Here is a 17,765-nt window from a genome sequence, read left to right on the forward strand (position 1 = left end):
AAGGAACCCGTCTCCGACACGCTAAATTACTGGAATAGCTGCCTTCCCGCCATCAACCTCCTTCTCCCAAGTCTCTGCCTCGTTCTCAATACGTCCAAGACCGAACTGCTAATCATTTCCCCTAATGATAACAACATTCTAGCCAACAATACTAACATACCTCTAGTAAATCAAGTGAGAGACCTTGGAGCCTTCCTAGACTCCAGAATGAATTTTAAAAAATTCATCAACACCACCACCAAAGAAGGCTTTTACAAACTACAGGTATTAAAACAACTTAGACCTCTCCTTCACTTTCATGACTACCGTTCGGTCCTTCAAGCCATACTATTCTCAAAGATAGACTATTGTAATGCGCTGTTACTTGGTCTCCTGGCCTCTTCTACCAAACCTCTTCAAATGCTGCAAAACGCAGCAGCCAGGATCCTCACAAACTCCCGCCGCATGGACCACATCACCCCGATTCTAAAAATACTTCACTGGCTACCCATTCGCCACAGAATTCTCTTCAAGACACTTACTATTATCCACAAAACCTTATTTCAAGAATCCTTGCTCCAACTTACCATACCCCTCAAACCTCACTCCTCTGCAAGACCCACCAGATCTGCATATAGAGATTCCCTCCAAGTTCCCCCCAAAAAATCCATTTTTCACAACTCTATAGAAAAACGGGCACTATCAACTGCTGGACCGCTTCACTGGAGCTCCCTCCCGCCAGATCTCCGCCAGGAACATTGCCATATCACGTTCAGAAAAAAATTAAAAACTTGGCTGTTCGCCCAAGCCTACCCCTAAAAAAAGCCTCTGGGTCACCCACACAGTCTCTTACCTCACGGATGCGTCCATTACCGCAACTCAAAGGAACTGTTGCCCGACCAATTGCACTATCTTATAATTTGCTTAATTTCATATATACTATGTAAATTTGTAAATATGCTTAATTTGCATATATACTAGATAAAATCGTACATAATTCTTATCCTGTAAGCACCCTCTCCTCCTTTTGACCTTCCCTCCAGTTAGAATTTGTTTAACTTAACTTTAAAATTTGTTAGAATTTGTTTAACCTATTTTCTCTCTATCAGCCTAGTTCTACATTCCCTGTTATAATGTAACTTTTGTTGTTGTTTGCTCTGTTAACTGGTTACCCCTTGTTTACTGTAAACCGGTACGATAAGACCTGGTCTTGAGCATCGGTATATTAAAAGAATTTAAATAAATAAATAAATAAATAAATAAAATATTGGGGTAATTGAAGTCTCCCATTATTACTGCACTACCAATTTGGTTAGCTTCCCTAATTTCTCTTAGCATTTCACTGTCCATCTCACCATCTTGACCAGGTGGACGGTAGTATACTCCTATCAGTATAGTCTTCCCCGACACACAAGGGATTTCTACCCATAAAGATTCAATTTTGCATTTAGTCTCATGCAGAATGTTTATCCTGTTGGACTCTATGCCATCCCGGACATAAAGTGCCACACCGCTTCCCGGGTGCTCCTCTCTCATTGCGATATAATTTGTACCCCGGTATAGCACTGTCCCATTGGTTATCCTCTTTCCACCATGTCTCTGAGATGCCAATTAAGTCTATGTCATCATTCACTGCTATACATTCTAATTCTCCCATCTTACTTCTTAGACTTCTGGCATTAGCATACAAACATTTCAAAGTTTGTTTTTTGATGTATTTTCATTCTGCTTTTTAATTGATAGGGATGTTAGAATTTTTTAGCTCAGGTGAGTTTTTAGTTACAGGCTCTTGGACTACTTTTCTAATTATTGGAACCTCACTGTCGGGATGCCCTAATTCTAATGCATCATTAGTATCCTTTGAAGATATCCGAACCATGCGCTACTGAGCGACTGTCGGCTTTCCCCTTTGTTCTAGTTTAAAAGCTGCTCAATCTCCTTTTTAAAGGTTAGTGCTAGCAGTCTGGTTCCACCCTGTTTAAGGTGGAGCCCATCCCTTCGGAAGAGACTCCCCCTTCCACAAAAGGTTCCCCAGTTCCTAGCAAAACTGAATCCCTCTTCCTTGCACCATCGTCTCATCCATGCATTAAGACCATTTTTAAGTCAAGGAGACCTGAGAACCATTATACAATCTATGGTATTGTCTCCGCTTGACTTCTGCAATTCCTTGTATCTAGGGTTACCACAGAAGTCACTGAAAACCCTACAGATGATAAAAATCTCAGCGGCTAGGGTTATTACTGGTAAGGTTGAGGGAGCACATAACTCCTTCACTGAAGAGTTTACATTTCTACCAATAAGGTGGAGGATCATTTTTAAAGTTATCATGCTGGTGTTAAAAAAATATTAATGAATTAGCTCCCTCTAGTATGAATATGTTACTGAAATCTAATCAAACATCTCGGTGCTTAAGGTCATCACCTCAACATCTTTTGACTGTTCCCTCACCTAAAAGTATTAAACTCAATGAGACGAGAAAGAGACTTTTTATGGCTCAGGGGCCAATGTTATGGAACACGTTGGCTCTTGAGCTAAAAGAGGAGACTTTGTTATTAAGATTTAGAAAACACCTAAAGGCTTATTTGTTTCTCAAGGCATCTCCTGATACATAACTGTAGAAGAACAATGTTAAATGAATAGGTTCAGAGCACTGTGATAATTCAGATTTTAAGTCAGGAATTTAAGCTAAATTGCTGAGTGAATTATAAATTTAATGAATGTTATTTATGGTGTTTATATTAATGTAATGTTTTTTATTATTTTTTAAAGAGTTTATTATGAAAGTATCTATGTACTACTGCATAGACATTTGGATATGCGGGATATAAATATTCTAAATAAATAAAATAAAAATGGCCAAAGGAAGAGTCTGATCCTGAAGATTTCCCTCTATGGGTACTTCAGGAGGCACCCAAGGGTATAGGCCCTCCAAAACTGTTGGTCTCCTCCCACTGGAAACTAGTTTGCTGCTGGAAGTGGACTCATTCCTACTTGAGATATTGGAACTAGGAGACCTGGATGGCACCTCCATGGCCATCCAGCAAAGCTCTCTGAACGTCTTGGGACTTCTAACCATAAGGTTATATTTAGTTGTTACCACTGTACATTTCCTTGTCTTTCTCGGGAGGTAATGGCTGTGCCTCACTCACGGTACTCCATCTTGTGTAAATGTGATCTGGCCCAAAACCAGCTGCATGAGACTCCAGAGATTGTAGAGGTTGTATCCACTGCTGCAGAAGCAGCACACGCAAATCGTGGGTGTGGCACTGATTTGAGATGTTGTGGGTACACTTTTGATGGGGTCATCATCCAATAGCATTGTTTCCGCTGCTAATTAACGTTGCTCTTGGGCCTCCATCTGTTTGACCCAGGAGAGCTTTCTGGTATCACTGCCAGGCCTGCCATAGAGGGGTCTTCCTTGATGGCCTCCACTACCATTTCTGGGTCATCGCTACTTGCCATTGTATGGCTCCATTCAGCCTCTGCCTTTACCACAGTGGCCACCTCAGGTGTTGATGACACTGCTGGTGAAAGAGGTTTTGCTGATGACAACGTCTTCAGTTGAATCGAGCTGTTCCTGCTCATTTCAGACCCTCCAGGTGATACAGGACTGTTACGCTGTGGCACCGCTGAACAGCAAAATGCACTTGAGGCGGATGGACCAGTTGCCACCCCGACAGAAATCCCCGGGCCTACTCTGATGTCTTGCAATAGGAGTCCCTTGCAGCAGTAGCAGTGCATAAAAAATTGCTCCGGTCATTGTACCAAACTGCAGTTGACACATTTGACAGCGAGAATGGCTCTGGTACAGGGAAATGACATGCGCAATCTGGCACGGTATTGTACTGGAATCGCAGCTTACATTAACCCAAAATATTGGCCAGGCCCTCCAATGGGAACGATTGCTTTGCTTACCCATTGGCCTCCGACTATCTGCATGGCGTAAGCCTCTTCCAGTGGTGATTTAGGAGGACGACTATCCCTTGAACCAGAGTTCTTGAGAATTGGCTTGTCAGACATATTGCCTCAATTCGATAAATGCCACTGTTTATATCGCTATGCCACTCGAAGGGTTTCTTGACAAAAGTCACCATTTTCTTTAAATTGAAATGCCCGTACGTACTAATAAATTGGAAGTGCTGGTAAAGATGGTGGTTTAAACTGCAGGCTTGACTATCCACGATTAGGCCTTGCTAGCAGTCTATTAGCACCACAACCACTACACACAATCCCTCATGGCTGAGTGTGCCGCCGCTTTTATACTATTTCTTTGGTAGGATGCCGTTTGCTCTGTGGTGACATCAGACGCACACTTTACATATGCATTCTCTTCAGCGCACCCCTTCCCGACGATCCACATTGCAGGAACAGGCACCATTTTGTAACATACGTCACAGTTCATTTTCTACTTTTTTTTAAATTGTACTAATGCCAAACTTCACATTTCACTTCAAAAACACACCATATTTTCCACTGTCATCAAAGCCTTACGATTCTTGGGCACCAAATTATGCAACCCTTAGCAGGGTGTGTTAAGTCCCCAGGGCACACAATCATATTTATATCCAGGTGCATGCACCTCTATAACTTTGAGATCAGTCTTGAAAGCACGTTCAGTGCTATTTAGCCAGATAAGTGGGATACTTTGGATATTGGTCTCTTGGTTATCAAGACATTGATTACATTAATTAGGTTATCCAAATTAATTTTGGCCTCTGAAAGGTGAAGTTTTTGGGTACTTGCCAGGTTCTTATGGCCTGGATTGGCCACTGTTGGAAACAGGATGCTGGGCTTGATGGACCCTTGGTCTGACCCAGTATGGCATTTTCTTATGTTCTTATTCAGGGTTTTGAAAAATAGCACTAATGAAAAGGAAACAGCAAATATTCAGAAAAAAAAGGTATTTGGAGTGGACAGGAAAGGCAGCTGTCTTAAAAAATCCCACTAAGCTCCACTCCAACCACAGCCATGCCCAGGAGCACCGTCTCCCAAATATCCACGCACCTCACTCTCAAACCTACTTACTGATAGTATTTTACAGGAGGTCTGCAGATAAGGACCATTTGTCCACTCCTTATATCCCATGTTCCCACCTGCTCAGCTGTAGTGTGATCATCACCTTTCCTTGACTTGACCAGCACCACTAGGGAGATCGCCCAGCTGTAACCCAAACATGCTCGAGTACCTTCAGGTGGCTTGTTTTCTTATCTTTTCTGCCATTAACTGGGAGTGCAGCATTGCAAACTGCCACCCATGTATTGCTCTATGATTATTGTGAGCTGCTTTGATCTCATATTTGGAAAGGCAGCACATAAGTCTATATAATTGAATACAATAAATAGGTGACCTGCTACCAATTATACCTGCAAACATATCAAAACCCTGCTGCTACTCCTTGCTGTTCAGTCTTGCCACTTCTCCCGTGGAGCTCAAAACAGTTGGAGCTCTAAATCAATTTTGCTATCTCCTCCTTTGGCCCTGTACCATGGGCATGTGAGTTTCCACACCTAAAACAGAAAAAGAAACATAGCAGTCCCCTATTTCTTTAACCTGCATCTCTCTTCTGAATGCCATTGCACACGGTATCTGACCTAAGTGTGCTTCAGTTCTGCTCTGGTCATAGTCTTGCAATTATCAATCCTACTTTTAGGTTTGTGACGTATCCACTTCCCTCTGAATAAAGAATTCTGAAGCCTCTCTCCCCTCCATCTTAATATCCTGGTGCTTCATCCCTGAGTTCCACTTCCTCTGAATAAAGAATTCTGAAGCCTCTCTCCCCTCCATCTTAATATCCTGGTGCTTCATCCCTGAGTTCCACTTCCCTCTGAATAAAGAATTCTGAAGCCTCTCTCCCCCTCCATCTTAATATCCTGGTGCTTCATCCCTGAGTTCCATTTCCCTCTGAATAAAGAATTCTGAAGCTCTCTCCCCTCCATCTTAATATCCTGGTGCTTCATCCCTGAGTTCCATTTCCCACTGAATAAAGAATTCTGAAGCCTCTCTCCCCTCCATCTTAATATCCTGGTGCTTCATCCCTGAGTTCCACTTCCCTCTGAATAAAGAATTCTGAAGCCTCTCTCCCCTCCATCTTAATATCCTGGTGCTTCATCCCTGAGTTCCATTTCCCACTGAATAAAGAATTCTGAAGCCTCTCTCCCCTCCATCTTAATATCCTGGTGCTTCATCCCTGAGTTCCATTTCCCTCTGAATAAAGAATTCTGAAGCCTCTCTCCCCTCCATCTTAATATCCTGGTGCTTCATCCCTGAGTTCCATTTCCCACTGAATAAAGAATTCTGAAGCCTCTCTCCCCTCCATCTTATATCCTGGTGCTTCATCCCTGAGTTCCATTTCCCTCTGAATAAAGAATTCTGAAGCCTCTCTCCCCTCCATCTTAATATCCTGGTGCTTCATCCATGAGTTCCATTTCTCTTTGAATAAAGAATTCTGAAGCCTCTCTCCCCTCCATCTTAATATCCTGGTGCTTCATCCATGAGTTCATGTTCCTCTGAGTCCCTTAAGCCTCTCTGTATTGGGAATCTGTTGCATTTTGCTGCTCCCATTTGCTGCTGGAGTGAGTCAGGACCAGGACATTGCCACAGCTGCACAACTCACTTTACTTCCTGAGAAAGCGATGTTGACATGTATACTATATTTTTTTATTGCTAAAGAGACATATGTAAGCAAACCTGGAACAAACCATGATGTGAGTGAAAGCTTGACGTGCAGGACATCTCTAACCAGAAGCAGCACGCTCAGAGCATTTAGACTGGACGGCTCCATAGAACAGAACAAAATATCCTTCCTTGTAAATAATGAAACTGTGAGCAACTCCTGTACTTACAAGGAGAGACCATTGTTCTTAGAACTGTACACATATCTAATGTTGATTTATGATATAGTCATCAGTCCTAAAATGTCTCTGTCTCAATGATTTGTTAAAGTTTTGCTTATGCAGTTCAAATCCAAAGGCTAAGAACTAATCTCAGTGCTGACCACTTGTAGAGATAAAAACCAGCACTGTCCATTCTTTCAACTAATCTACATCAGGGGAAATCTTCATTAGAAGATAAAAAATCAGTCACTACAGGCATCCTTGCTATGACTCCCTTCACAGTTTCTTTCTCTGCAATAAGCGGAGGAGAACACGTCAATACATTTAATCACCAAAAATGCAGTGACAGGAATATCTGGAACAGGTTTTAACCCAATAGTATACCTGTCTGATACTAATGTTCATAAGTTTGTGTAAGATCAAACCAGCTCCCTACAATTGGACAAATATCATAAGCCAAGGTACTATGTCCCCAACACTGAGAGGAGAGGATCATCTTGCTGGCGGCTGAAAGGAATCAGTAAGTTTTTGCTTGGGACATTGTCTTTTTTAAAAGTATTGGGGCAAAGTTAGCTATTTGGGAATATTCTTTAGTGTGTTTGTGTGTTTGTGCCTTTAATAGTCAGAACGGCAGTGAATGAACAAGTTAGACTTTTTATATTTTTAGTCAGTCAATAAGGTAGCAGTAGGTAGTGTGTTCATTTTTAAAAGTCTGCAGAACTGAGTGTTCTCCAGACTTTTAAAGAGCTGAGTGTTTGTATTAAAAAAAAAAACAAAAAAAAAAAAAACCCAAAAAGTAGCCAGAAGCTAGAAATAAGCTAGGAGCAGTGTATACTTAAGTAAAATTTGAATAGTTCAGCTCAGTTACTCACCTTGGAAAGGTGTTGAGCTAGTGTGATTGGGTTTGAATAGGGACCAACATTTGTTAATCAAGGGAGCAGTGAGTCACTCAGGCTGACTAATTGAAGTTAGACTGTTTGTATTTCCCAACCCTCCCACCCCTTGCCCACCCACCCCTAGCTCATCTCTTAATTTATAGGCAGGTGCCACTTTCACAAAAAAAAAACATCAACAAAAACTTTATTGAGAATTCGATCAGACCCCGGTAGGCCACTACCAGACACATAATGAATTCACTAATATATTTAAAGGAAGTTAGATACATTCCTACTCCCATAGCAACCTAAAACTTAACTAGGAACTGATCAAAATTGTGATGAAGGCAGCAGTCCAGCAGCAAGAGGGGGGCTTCCCAGTCTTTTGTATCGAGTGTCAGATGTATGATTTTTTACCCACCGGTGAGAAGTTGTACATGTGCATGCGATGCAAAGAGCTCCTGGCTCTCAGAGAACGAGTCCAATCTCTGGAGGCTAGAGTAGCACACCTGGAGGAGCTGAGGCAGACAGAGAGGTATATAGATGAGACCTTCAGGGACATAGTAGTCAAGTCCAACTTCAGGCTGGCAGCCCTGGTGCTGCCTTGGAGGAAGAAGGTCTCATGATGGGAGAGCACCAACCAGGTATAGCAGGAAAGGATCCTGTAGCAAGGACCTGCTCTCCAGGTGATGCATTGTCCTTTCGCACTGATGATATCTCCCCAAGGCCTACTGCCCAGGAGGGAAGGGTTAGGTCGGCCGTCATAGTTGGTGATTCAGTTATTAGGAATGTAGATAGCTGGGTGGCTGGTGGGCGTGAGGATCGCCTGGTAACATGCTTACCTGGTGCGAAGGTGGCGGACCTCACGTGTCACCTAGATAGGATTTTAGACAGTGCTGGGGAGGAGCCGGCTGTCGTGATACATGTGGGCACCAACGACATAGGAAAATGTGGGAGGGAGGTTCTGGAAGCCAAATTTAGGCTCTTAGGTAGAAAGATTAAATCCAGAACCTCCAGGGTAGCATTCTCTGAAATGCTCCCTGTTCCACGCGCAGGTCACCAGAGGCAGGCAGAGCTCCGGAGTCTCAATGCGTGGATGAGACGATGGTGCAAGGAAGAGGGATTCAGTTTTGTTAAGAACTGGGGAACATTTTGGGGAAGGGGGAATCTCTTCCGAAGGGATGGGCTCCACCTTAACCAGGGTGGAACCAGACTGCTGGCGCTAACCTTTAAAAAGGAGATAGAGCAGCTTTTAAACTAGAACAAAGGGGAAAGCAGACAGTCGCTCAGCAGCGCATGGTTCGGAGAGAGGTATCTTTAAAGGATACTAATGATGCATTAGAATTAGGGCATCCCGACAGTGAGGTTCCAATAATTAGAAAAGTAGTCCAAGTGCCTGTAACTAAAAACTCACCTGAGCTAAAAAATTCTAACTTATTCCTGTCAATTAAAAAGCAGAATGAAAATACAAACAAAAAACAAACTTTGAAATGTTTGTATTCTAATGCCAGAAGTCTAAGAAGTAAGATGGGAGAGTTAGAATGTATAGCAGTAAATGATGACATAAACTTAATTGGCATCTCAGAGACATGGTGGAAAGAGGATAACCAATGGGACAGTGCTATACCGGGGTACAAATTATATCGCAATGACGGGAGGAGGTGTGGCACTTTATGTCCGGGATGGCATAGAGTCCAACAGGATAAACATCCTGCATGAGACTAAATACAAAATTGAATCTTTATGGGTAGAAATCCCTTGTGTGTCAGGGAAGACTATAGTGATAGGGGTATACTACCGTCCACCTGGTCAAGATGGTGAGACGGACAGTTAAATGCTAAGAGAAATTAGGGAAGCTAACCAAATTGGTAGTGCAGTAATAATGGGAGACTTCAATTACCCCAATATTGACTGGGTAAATGTATCATCGGGTCACGCTAGAGAGATAACGATCCTGGATGGAATAAATGATAGCTTTATGGAGCAATTGGTTCAGGAACCGACGAGAGAGGGAGCAATTTTAGATCTAATTCTCAGTGGAGCACAGGACATGGTGAGAGAGGTAACGGTGGTGAGGCCGCTTGGCAGTAGTGATCATAATATGATCAAATTTGATTTAATGACTAGAAAAGGAACAGTGTGCAAATCCAAGGCTCTCGTGCTAAACTTTCAAAGGAGAAACTTTGATAAAATGAGAAAAATTGTTAGAAAAAAACTGAAAGGAACAGCTACAAAGGTAAAAAATGTCCAAGAGGCGTGGTCATTGTTAAAAAATACCATTCTAGAAGCACAGTCCAGATGTATTCCACACATTAAGAAAGGTGGAAAGAAGGCAAAACGATTACCGGCATGGTTAAAAGGGGAGGTGAAAGAAGCTATTTTAGCCAAAAGATCTTCATTCAAAAATTGAAAGAAGGATCCAACAGAAGAATATAGGATAAAGCATAAACATTGGCAAGTTAAATGTAAGACATTGATAAGACAGGCTAAGAGAGAATTTGAAAAGAAGTTGGCTGTAGAGGCAAAAACTCACAGTAAAAACTTTTTTAAATATATCCGAAGCAGAAAGCCAGTGAGGGAGTCAGTTGCACCGTTAGATGATCGAGGGGTTAAAGGGGCACTTAGAGAAGATAAGGCCATCGCGGAAAGATTAAATGATTTCTTTGCTTCGGTGTTTACTGAAGAGGATGTTAGGGAGGTACCCGTAATGGAGAACGTTTTCATGGGTAATGATTCAGATTGACTGAATCAAATCACGGTGAACCTAGAAGATGTGGTAGGCCTGATTGACAAACTGAAGAGTTGTAAATAACCTGGACCGGATGGTATACACCCCAGAGTTCTGAAGGAACTAAAAAATGAAATTTCAGACCTATTAGTAAAAATTTGTAACTTATCATTAAAATCATCCATTGTACCTGAAGACTGGAGGATAGCAAATGTAACCCCAATATTTAAAAAGGGCTCCAGGGGCGATCCGGGAAACTACAAACTGGTTAGCCTGACTTCAGTGCCTGGAAAAATAGTGGAAAGTGTTCTAAACATCAAAATCACAGAACATATAGAAAGACATGGTTTAATGGAACAAAGTCAGCATGGCTTTACCCAGGGCAAGTCTTGCCTTACAAATCTGCTTCACTTTTTTGAAGGAGTTAATAAACATGTGGATAAAGGTGAACCGGTAGATATAGTATACTTCGATTTTCAGAAGGCATTTGACAAAGTTCCTCATGAGAGGCTTCTAGGAAAAGTTAAAAGTCATGGGATAGGGGGCGATGTCCTTTCGTGGATTGAAAACTGGATAAAAGACAGGAAACAGAGAGTAGGATTAAATGGGCAATTTTCTCAGTGGAAGGGAGTGGACAGTGGAGTGCCTTAGGGATCTGTATTGGGACCCTTACTGTTCAATATATTTATAAATGATCTGGAAAGAAATACGACGAGTGAGATAATCAAATTTGCAGATGACACAAAGTTGTTCAGAGTAGTTAAATCACAAGCAGATTGTGATAAATTGCAGGAAGACCTTGTGAGACTGGAAAATTGGGCATCCAAATGGTAGATGAACTCGCGTAAGTCCCGGGGTTTTTCGAGGGGGCGTGTCGGGGGCGTGTCGGATCGGCGCAGTGTTTTGGGGGCGGGACGCGGCGTTTCGGGGGCGGGCCCGGGGGCGTGGTTTCGGCCCGGGGCGGTCCGGGGGCGTGGCCGCGCCCTCCGGAACCGCCCCCAGGTCGCGTCTCGGTGCGCTAGCGGCCTGCTGGCGCGCGGGGATTTACTTCTCCCTCCAAGAGGCGTAAATCCCCCGACAAAGGTAGGGGGGGGTCTAGATAGGGCCGGGGGGGGGGTGTGTTAGATAGAGGAAGGGAGGGGAATGTGAGGGGAGGGCAAAAGCGAGTTCCCTCCGATTTCAGAGCAGCCTTGGAGGGAACGGCGGCAGGCTGCGCTGCTCGGCGCGCGCCGGCTACATGAAATCGGCAGCCTTGCGCGCGCCGATCCAGGATTTTAGCGGACATGCGCGATTACGCGCGTATCTTCTAAAATCCAGCGTACTTTTGTTTGCGCCTGATGCGCCAACAAAAGTACGCGAAGGCACGCTTTTTAAAAATCTACCCCTTAGAGAATAGCCACTGCCATTAGCAATGGTAACATGGAATAGACTTAGTTTTTGGGTACTTCCCAGGTTCTTATGGCCTGGATTAGCCACTGTTGGAAACAGGATGCTGGGCTTGATGGACCCTTGGTCTGACCCAATATGGCATTTTCTTATGTTCTTATGTTCTTATTCAGCGTCTCTTAGTCAGATAAGTAAGAACTTACTTAGGTAAGTGGCAGTGGATGAATATCTACTTGCCTATAGGGGCTGACACTTATCCAGATACATGCGTTGTAGAGATGTGTATCGTGTGATCGATCGTCTTAATGATCGATTTTGGCTGGGGGGGGGAGGGAATCGGATCGGCGCGGTTTTGTTTTTCTAAATATCGTGTAAATCGTGAATCGGGGGAGGGCGGGAAAACCGGCACATTAAAACATCCCTAAAACCCACCCCGACCCTTTAAAATAAATCCCCCACCCTCCAGAACCTCCCCCAAAATGTCTTAAATTACCTGGGGTCCAGTGGGGGGGTCCTGTTGTGATCTTCCACTCTCGGGCGTCGGGCGCGTTGATAGAAAATGGGGCCGGCGCTAACTTTGCCCTGTCATATGACAGGGCAAAGGTAGTGCCAGCGCCATTTTGGTTTGTGTTCCCCGACGTCACGAGTGTAAAAGAGCGCTCCCGGACCCCCGCTGGACCCCCAGGGACTTTTGGCGAGCTTGGGGGGGCCTCCTGACCCCCACAAGATTTGCCAAAAGTCCAGCGGGGGTCCGGGAACGACCTCCTGCGCTCGAATCGTGTTGCCGTACGGCCGGCGCCATTTTGCTGTACGGCAAAGCAAAATGGCGCCATCCGTACGGCAACACGAGTCGAGCGCAGGAGGTCGTTCCTGGACCCCCGCTGGACTTTTGGCAAGTCTTGTGGGGGTCAGGAGGCCCCCCCAAGCTGGCCAAAAGTCCCTGGGGGTCCAGCGGGGGTCCGGGAACGACCTCCTGCGCTCGACTCGTGTTGCCGTACGGCCGGCGCCATTTTGCTTTGCCGTACAGCAAAATGGCGCCTGCCGTACGTCAACACCGTCCTTGTGGCACTGCTCTGTCTGCAATGTTAACATGAAAACCAGTTTTGAATATTCCGGGTAGAAGTAAAACGTGGTAAACTCAATAGTTTTACTAACTGCAAAAGCAAAGGTGTCATTTATATAGTATTTTGTCCATGTGGAAAGATGTATATTGGTAAAACTATAAGACAATTTAACAAAAGAATAATAGAACATAAGAGTAGTATTAATAGAAAAATAGAAACAAAACCTTTGGTATCCCACACATTAGAAAAGAACCATAAATTTGAAGATTATAAATTTTGTGTATTGCAACAGCCTGTTCTCACTTGGAGAGGTGGAGATTTAGATAGTTTACTGTTACAATTGGAACAAAAATATATTTTTGAATTTAATACTGTAGAACCATGTGGTTTAAATCTTGAAATCTACTACTCGGTGTTCCTATGAATATGCACCATATTGGTCTGGTAGTTGTTTTATTTCATTTTACCCTCAATAGGTCATAGTATTATTATTTATATATACCTCTTCTGTTTTTATTTATTTATTTTTTACAAGTATCCATTTATTTATTCATTCTTTTATTGTACTAGCTTGCATATTTTATCTATTTTTTATTATATTCTATATTTCATATTTTCATTTTATTTTATATATTTTATTTATTTATTACAATCTTTCATTTCCATTCCATTTTATTAGTTCATTGTTTTTTAGAGTAGTTTTTTAAGGAATAATAATTTTACTGATAGATTTGCTTTTTTCATAATTTTAGTGTAGTTAGTAGGGCAGGATGTTTTATTGTTTTATAACTTAATACCACTTTAAATAGCAGAATACACCAATCAATAGACTTCTGGATTCCATATTTCCTTTAACTTCAGCATTCTTTTTAGAGTTGTTTTGTTTCTATGCACGGATGGTTTCCATACACACCGCCGTGGGTTTGTTTGTTGTTTTCAATGCTTAGCGCGATCTTCCGCTTAATGAATTCACTGCACTCATTTGCCTCTTTTTATTCTAGGACATGAGCAATCACGATTTTAGGCCTGGATTTATCAAAATGCAGTAAGTACCGCATGCGATAGCAAAAGGGGTGCATTTTATCACAATTTGTGATAATTACCTGTGCAAAGAGCTAAGTTAGTGCACATTGCAATACCATTTCAGATTCTGTGATAAGTGCCAAACCTGATGTATATGAGAGAGAGAGAGAGAGAGAGAGAGAGAGAGAGAGAGAGAGAGAGAGAGAGAGAGAGAGAGAGAGAGAGACTGACTTGCTATAGTATCTTTTCCCTAGACAGCTATTTGTATCCCTATGAGAGGCCCACCTAGTAACTCAAGGTGGGGATTAGGTATGAGTGTAGGGGGTTGGGGGCCACTTTCACATTCAACATAGACGTACAAACAGAACAGTGGTCTCTTGTGAAGCTTTGCTGACCTTCAGAGTGAGGAAACTCACTCCAAGATGAGATTTGGACAATGTTCTCTCCACCTAGCTTGATGGACACTCTACCTGGGCAACAACAAGCTAGTGTGAGAGAACATTGTACAAATCTCATCTTGGAGTGAGTTTCCTCACTCCGAAGGCCAGCAAAGCTTCACAAGAGACCACTGTTCTGTTCTTACGTCTCATGTTGAATGTGAAAGTGGCCCCAAACCCCCTACACTCATACCTAATCCCCACCTCGAGTTACTAGGTGGGCCTCTCATAGGGATACAAATAGCTGTCTAGGGAGGAGACACTATAGCAAGGTACTCTCTCTCTCCCCAGGGCTCTGGAGCCTTCAAATCATCTGAAATACTCTGTACAGGACACATCACAAATGGAGATAAAACCTTACTGCATGGTCACGGCCGCTATCGCACTGCCTAACACATTTCAAAGAGGTGTAGTTAAAATCTGCATTATGGCTGTGCAATAGCTCTTTGCAGAGAGGCTAGCCCACCCCTAACCCCTCCCATTTTTTAAATTTGCATCGCACCATACAATATGGTGCGATCGCATGCGGTAAACACGTTTTCGCATGCGTTAAGGGCTTATCGCATGCATTAAAGGCCTATCGCATGCGAAAACGGGGCTTTTTGCATGCGATAAGCCCTTAACGCATGCGAAAACGCCTTACTGCATTTTGATAAATGACCCCCTTAGTTTGTTACATTTCTATACAGCAGTGTGTTTTTATATTTATTGGAGCCAACCGGAACAGCTTTTCAAATCAGCAGCGCTAGCTGTCACATACGGAGTATTTGAGTACACGCCCCCTCATTTTGATTGACATTAGTTGTCACATACGGGGTATTTGGGTACACGCCCCCTTTATTTGACTGACGCGACTTTTTCGCGCGTTTTTTCAGCGTTTAAAACCCCTTTCTGAGTCTGCCCTGTCTTTTTAAATGCACAGTGAAGATACGTGACTTGGTGCAATCAAAGAAATGGGTGAGTTTAGTTTATTAGTTTTAATACCAATACGGTTTGTGAGAGGTAACCGGGTATTTTTTGAGTTAATATGCACACTTTTTAAGATATCGGGTGTAGCAAGTTACAATACTGAAATGCGGTCTGGTTATGCATTTTAAGTTATTGTGTGATCTTTTTGCATAGTTTCATTGTTGATACATGTTTTGTGCATTTAAGCTCTATTATATTGATCTTTATCCCTATCTTATTGATATGATGTGCGCTGCATAGAGATTACAAATCTAACCGTCACTAGTGCTAGTTACAGTAAATCTACATCCGCATCCACTATTATTGACATTTAAACTTGAGGTATCCATAACGCAGTAATTTTTTATCTATATATAACTTTATACCATTTCAGATGTTATAGAGTTTTTTAATATGTATATGTGAGGTGTGTGTTGGGACTGTCCATGTATGGAAACAAAACAACTCGTATAATGTTTTTTATAGTAAATATGTACCCGCGGTTTTACTAATTATATATCCGTAGTTTTTGACATTCAAGTTTGAGTTATTTAAAACGGAGCAATTTCCATAAATATTTTTTATATACAACTCTGTGCCAATTAAGATAGTAAAGAGTTTTATTTTGACTCGCATATGTTTTACAGGTTCCTTACATTGGTGATACCCCACTTAGGGGCGGATTTTAAGAGCCCTGCTCGCGTAAATCCACCCGGATTTACGCGAGCAGGGCCCTGCGCGCCGGTGCGCTTATGTTCCATAGGCCTACCGGCGTGCGCAGAGCCCCAGGACTCGCGTAAGTCCCGGGGTTTTTCGAGGGGGGCGTGTCGGGGGCGTGTCGGGGGCGTGTCGGATCGGCGCGGTGTTTCGGGGGCGGGACGCGGCATTTTGGGGGCGGGATGCGGCATTTCGGGGGTGGGCCCGGGGGCGTGGCCACGCCCTCCGAAACCGCCCCAGGGTCGCGTCTCGGCGCGCTAACGGTCCGCTGGCACGTGGGGATTTACTTCTCCCTCCGGGAGGCGTAAATCCCCCGATAAAGGTAGGGGGGGTCTAGATAGGGCCGGGGGGGTGGGTTAGATAGAGGAAGGGAGGGGAAGGTGAGGGGAGGGCGAAAGCGAGTTCCCTCCGAGGCCGCTCCGATTTCGGAGCGGCCTCGGAGGGAACGGCGGCAGGCTGCGCGGCTCGGCGCGCGCCGGCTTCATGAAATCGGTAGCCTTGCGCGCGCCGATCCAGGATTTTAGCGGCTACGCGCGTATCTACTAAAATCCAGCATACTTTTGTTTGCGCCTGATGCGCCCACAAAAGTACGCGAAGGCGCGCTGTTTTAAAATCTACCCCTTAGTGTGGTTAGTTATAGACATTCCTGTCACAGCAAAGCATCTATGGTGTATAAGCTATTTTTTGAATTTATTCTCTTTCTGACTTTTTATATGCAGTATGCAGCCTATGTGCCTACTCATGAACCACAATTGATCACAATTCTTTGGTCATATGTTTAATGACATTTCTGCTTAGAGGTAAAATATTTATTATTATTATTTTTTATATTTTTATTTATTTTTTCTGTGTAATTCATTACTTTCTACTCTTTCTCTTTGACCTATTTTGGATTATATTTGTAGTGATTTATTTTTTGTTACATCTTCCAGACCATATGACGCATTTTTTCATACTCCATCTGTGCATACATGAATATGATTTGATATAACAGAGGTATGTTTTTATACAATTCATTTTTTCACTTTTTATGTGTCCACTTTCCATGTTACCATTTTATATGTCATATGTCATGTGTTTTACTATTTGTTTTATTTACTATTATGTATGTATTCATTTATGTGTTGTAGCCCCTGATGCAGCCCCTTTGGTAGAGGGCGAAACTCGGCCTGAGTCGGGCGTTTTTAAGATTTTAAGTCTCCAATAAAGGATTGAATTTTGGACATCTTGGCTTCTAATCCTCATTTTGTTGCCTCCACCAATATTCACCAGATCCACAAAAGGAATGGAAAATCCAAACTCAAAACCGTGAAACATGAAAAGTGCCACCTCAACATTTTGGTACCTCTCCAGCCAGGGCAACATCATGGAAGCCCGGATGGGCTAAATGAAAAGTTCATTTAGAGGAGATTTTTGTGGAGACACCCCCAACATTCCCATCCCCAGATCGCTTTGTACACATAGAGGCGGGGTGACCAGACCCGCAGCTGGAGCAAACATGCTTGAACTTGCAATCGGAAAGTTGCAAGTAGAATGGTTGAACCTCCAGCATACATCCGATAATCCAGTTTAACCTGCTCCTGAATGAAAGGACCATTCTCCAGACCTGTTGGAAACTCTTTTGACATTAAGCCCAGCAGAAGACCCATCTTAGCGCTCATCTGGGTCAACCAAAGCCCTCCATCTCTCATACCCCACATCATAAATTTGTTTTACTTCATCTTGTCATGGAATTTCTCATCACAGTTGAGCCGTGACCACCCCTCATATATCTG

The sequence above is a fragment of the Rhinatrema bivittatum genome, chromosome 1, assembly GCF_901001135.1.
Source record: "Rhinatrema bivittatum chromosome 1, aRhiBiv1.1, whole genome shotgun sequence".
Classification (NCBI taxonomy): domain Eukaryota; kingdom Metazoa; phylum Chordata; class Amphibia; order Gymnophiona; family Rhinatrematidae; genus Rhinatrema; species Rhinatrema bivittatum.